The following is a 5,359-nucleotide window of genomic DNA, read 5'->3' as shown; positions in this document are numbered from 1 at the left end:
TCTGCGCGAAGACTTCTTGATGAAGTCCCCACTCTCCCGGGTGGAGGTCGTGCCTGCTGAGGTAGTCTGCTTCCCAGTTGTCCACTCCCGGAATGAACACTGCTGACAGTGCTCGTACGTGATTCTCCGCCCAGCGAAGAATTCTGGTGGCTTCCGCCATCGCCACCCTGCTCCTTGTGCCGCCTTGGCGGTTTACATGAGCCACTGCGGTGATGTTGTCTGATTGAATCAGCACCGATTGGTCGCGAAGCAGGGTCTCCGCTTGACTTAGGGCGTTGTATATGGCCCTTAGTTCCAGGATATTGATGTGAAGGCAAGTCTCCTGACTTGACCACAGACCTTGGAAATGTCTTCCCTGTGTGACTGCCCCCCACCCTCGGAGGCTTGCATCCATGGTCACCAGGACCCAGTCCTGAATGCCGAATCTGCGACCCTCGAGAAGGTGAGCACTCTGCAGCCACCACAGAAGAGACACCCTGGCCCTGGGGGATAGGGTGATCAGCCGATGCATCTGTAGATGTGATCCGGACCACTTGTCCAACAGATCCCATTGAAAGGTCCTCGCATGGAACCTGCCGAAGGGAATGGCCTCGTATGATGCCACCATCTTTCCCAGGACTCGCGTGCAGTGATGCACCGACACCTGTTTTGGTTTTAAGAGGTCTCTGACCAGTGTCATGAGTTCCTGAGCCTTCTCCGTCGGGAGAAAAACCTTCTTCTGGTCTGTGTCCAGAATCATGCCCAGGAAGGGAAGACGCGTCGACGGAATCAGCTGCGACTTTGGAATATTCAGAATCCAGCCGTGCTGTTGTAACACCTCCCGAGAGCGTGCTACGCTGATCAGCAACTGCTCTCTGGACCTCGCCTTTATGAGGAGATCGTCCAAGTATGGGATAATTGTGACTCCTTGCTTTCGGAAATAGGGTTTAGGAGGGAACCGCACCAGTCCAAACAAAATTTTATGAACAATTAGTAGCCTCTGAAAGAACTGAATTTAAATGGAATTTCTTATGGCAACTATAGATGTTGTAGGGATTTATCCCAGTATCATATAATGTTGCTTTCAGTGGTGCTCCCTAGAGTCAGAGAATATCAAGTACCAAAAGGACCAAAAAGAGAGGTTTGAAGAAAAGGACTCTTTTTCGGGAGCACTCTTAATTCAGAGGTTATTAGTATAATTGATAGATTGTCAAAAAACAATTCAATGAAAGTCAAATTCTAGGAGTGACTGTATGTGAGAAACAAAGCTTAGCGAAAATATTGATAAATCAAGTTATTCGTGATCTCCAAATTCACGATATACAAATTGCCAGGAGTAAAATTCTGTGATGCTTTTGTCAACAAGAATCTGCATAATATATCTTATGGAATATATGACCATCATTCATACTGCTAATATCCATTACGGATTTTATAAATGCAGTGAATAAAATCATTGGTCATGCGAATCCCAGTATTGAATGACATAAAGTTGAGTGCCACTGTGCCCAATAGCCAATTTATTGCAGTACCAGGGTGTTCAAAGGAGGTCTCCCTTCCTCGTACTGACCCGGCCTTTCACTGCTTAGCTTCCAAGTTCAGAAGAGATTGGGCATCTCCAGTGAAGTGTGACCGCAATTATTGGACTTTTCTCCTTGGTCACTCCAAATATATGCCAAATGGTTGCTGTATGTTAGGAGTGGAGAGTATACGTAATTCGTAACAGGTAAATTACAAATAAAGGAGATTACATGCAATCAGCTGATTTATCAACATATGACACAGCAGTCACAAGGTTAATTATATCTGCATAATTAATCAGGTATGTGGGAAAATTCAAATATACCACATCTATGATAATATGTGACACGGCAGTCACAAAAATGAAAAAAATATACACATATAATTATGAATATTCAGCAGATGTAACGAGGCGGCCACAAAAAAAGAGAAAGTAGACGTATGTAATCATCCTGACAATCATCAGCTGATTAATCAGCATATGACACAGTGGTCAAAAAGAGATAATTATACATACACTCCCTTAATTATGTGACTGAGTTTTTTGATTGACCTATAGTCAGCTGATAGACAGGTACGTGACACAACGGCCACAAAAGGAAATTAAATGCATGTAATCAAACAATCACCAGCTAATTAATTAGCATGTGACACAGTGGTCACCAAGGGATAATTATGAACACAATCCCTTAATTATACAGCATGTGACATAGCAGTCACAGAGGACATATGGATAAATTATTGAGGATAGTATATGTGGGAAAATTCATAAATGCCACATATGATTACTAATTGATTATCCTTATATCTGAGCTTAGGACAGATCATCAGTACGGCCGTACCAATTTACTTAAATAATTGATTTAATTTATGCTGTAAAAAACAGCATGTATGTATGGCATAATAACAGAATATCTGTTATTATGCCATACATGCTGTTTTTTACAGCATAAATGATTGTTGATGATTGCTGATGATTGTCAGGATGATTACATACGTCTACTTTCTCTTTTTTTGTGGCCGCCTCGTTACATCTGCTGAATATTCATAATTATATGTGTGTATATTTTTTTCATTTTTGTGACCGCCGTGTCACATATCATAGATGTGGTATATTTTAATTTTCCCACATACCTGATTAATTATGCAGATATAATTAACCTTGTGACTGCTGTGTCATATGTTGATAAATCAGCTGATTGCATGTAATCTCCTTTATTTGTAACTTACCTGTTACGAATTACGTATACTCTCCACTCCTAACATACAGCAACCATTTGGCATATATTTGGAGTGACCAAGGAGAAAAGTCCAATAATTGCGGTCACACTTCACTGGAGATGCCCAATCTCTTCTGAACTTGGAAGCTAAGCAGTGAAAGGCCGGGTCAGTACGAGGAAGGGAGACCTCCTTTGAACACCCTGGTACTGCAATAAATTGGCTATTGGGCACAGTGGCACTCAACTTTATGTCATTCAATACTGGGATTCGCATGACCAATGATTTTATTCACTGCATTTATAAAATCCGTAATGGATATTAGCAGTATGAATGATGGTCATATATTCCATAAGATATATTATGCAGATTCTTGTTGACAAAAGCATCACAGAATTTTACTCCTGGCAATTTGTATATCGTGAATTTGGAGATCACGAATAACTTGATTTATCAATATTTTCGCTAAGCTTTGTTTCTCACATACAGTCACTCCTAGAATTTGACTTTCATTGAATTGTTTTTTGACAATCTATCAATTATACTAATAACCTCTGAATTAAGAGTGCTCCCGAAAAAGAGTCCTTTTCTTCAAACCTCTATTTTTGGTCCTTTTGGTACTTGACTCCTTGCTTTCGCAAGAGCACCATCATTTCCGCCATTACCTTGGTAAATATTCTCGGTGCCGTAGAGAGACCAAACGGCAACGTCTGGAATTGGTAATGACAATCCTGTACCACAAATCTGAGGTACTCCTGATGCGGTGGATAAATGGGGACATGAAGGTAAGCATCCTTTATGTCCAGAGACACCATAAAATCCCCCTCCTCTAGGCTTGCGATGACCGCTCTGAGCGATTCCATCTTGAACTTGAACTTTTTCAGGTATATGTTCAGGGATTTTAAATTCAATATGGGTCTGACCGAACCATCCGGTTTCGGTACCACAAACATGGTCGAATAGTAACCCCTTCCCTGCTGAAGGAGGGGAGCCTTTACCACCACCTGCTGGAGATACAATTTGTGAATTGCAGCTAACACTATTTCCCTCTCTAAGGGGGAAGCTGGCAGGGCCGATTTGAGGTAACGGTGAGGGGGCATCACTTCGAGTTCCAGCTTGTATCCCTGAGACACAATCTCTATAGCCCAGGGATCCACCTGTGAGTGAACCCACTTGTGGCTGAAATTTCGGAGACGCGCCCCCACCGGGCCTGGCTCCGCCTGCGGTGGATTTAGTGGAAGCCGGGGAGGACTTCTGTTCCTGGGAACTAGCTGTATTGTGCAGCTTCTTTCCTCTACCCCTGCCTCTGGCAAGAAAGGACGCACCTCGGACTTTCTTGCCTTTTTGTGATCGAAAGGACTGCATTTGGTAATACGGTGCTTTCTTAGGTTGTGAGGGAACATATGGCAAAAAATTTGACTTTCCAGCCGTAGCTGTGGAGACCAGGTCCGAGAGACCGTCCCCAAACAATTCCTCACCCTTGTAAGGCAAAACCTCCATGTGCCTTTTCGAGTCGGCATCGCCTGTCCATTGCCGAGTCCACAGGACTCTTCTGGCAGAAATCGACATTGCATTTATTCTAGAGCCCAGTAGGCTAATGTCTCTTTGAGCATCTCTCATATATAGGACAGCGTCTTTTATATGCCCCAGGGTTAGTAATATAGTATCCTTATCCAAGGTATCAAGTTCTTCAGATAAGGTATCTGCCCATGCTGCTGCAGCACTACACATCCAATCCGACGCAATCGCCGGCCGTAGTAGGGTACCTGAATGTGTATAAATGGACTTCAGGATACCTTCCTGCTTTCTATCCGCAGCATCTTTAAGGGTGGCCGTATCCTGTGACGGCAGGGCTACCCTTTTGGATAAGCGTGTTAAAGCTTTGTCTACCCTAGGGGAAGATTCCCAGCGCAACCTGTCCGTTGGCGGGAAAGGATACGCCATAAGCATCCGTTTGGAAGTCTGCAGTTTTCTATCTGGAGATTCCCAAGCCTTTTCACATAACTCATTTAACTCGTGAAGGGGGAAAGGTCACCTCTTGCCTTTTCTCCCCATGCATATAAACCCTCTTGTCAGGGACTGGGGTTTCCTCTGTGATGTGCAACACATCTTTCATTGCTATAATCATGTAACGGATGGCTTTAGCCATTTTAGGCTGTAACTTTGCATCATCGCCATCGACACTGAAGTCAGAATCCGTGTCGATATCTGTGTCAACAATTTGGGATAGTGGGCGCTTCTGAGACCCTGACGGCCTCTGCGACATAGGATCAGGCATGGGTTGAGACCCTGACTGTCCCAAGGCTTCAGCTTTATCCAACCTTTTATGCAAGGAATTAACATTATCATTTAAAACCTTCCACATATCCATCCAATCGGGTGTCAGCGCCATCGGCGGCGACCCCACATTCATTTGTACCCGCTCTGTTTCCACATAGCCTTCCTCGTCACACATGCCGACACAAGCGTACCGACACACCACACACACAGGGGATGCTCTATTTGAAGTCAGTTCCCCCACAAGGCCTTTTGGAGAGACAGAGAGAGAGTATGCCAGCACACACCCCAGCGCTATATGACCCAGGAATCACACAGTAACTTAGTGTTGACCCAGTAGCTGCTGTAAATACTGTTTTTGCGC

General features: G+C 44.0%; 2 pseudogenes; one reads left to right on the top strand and one right to left on the bottom strand.

Moving 5' to 3' along the window:
• Positions 1–1,499: 1,499 nt before the first annotated feature.
• On the bottom strand, positions 1,500–1,619 carry LOC134971137 (5S ribosomal RNA; annotated as a pseudogene).
• A 1,197-nt stretch (positions 1,620–2,816) lies between these two features.
• On the top strand, positions 2,817–2,936 carry LOC134971136 (5S ribosomal RNA; annotated as a pseudogene).
• The last annotated feature ends 2,423 nt before the right edge of the window (positions 2,937–5,359 follow it).

The sequence above is a fragment of the Pseudophryne corroboree genome, chromosome 11, assembly GCF_028390025.1.
Source record: "Pseudophryne corroboree isolate aPseCor3 chromosome 11, aPseCor3.hap2, whole genome shotgun sequence".
NCBI classification, from domain to species: Eukaryota; Metazoa; Chordata; class Amphibia; order Anura; family Myobatrachidae; genus Pseudophryne; species Pseudophryne corroboree.
The sequence above is the reverse complement of the archived record's forward strand: the minus strand, read 5'-3'. Positions and strand labels throughout refer to the sequence as shown.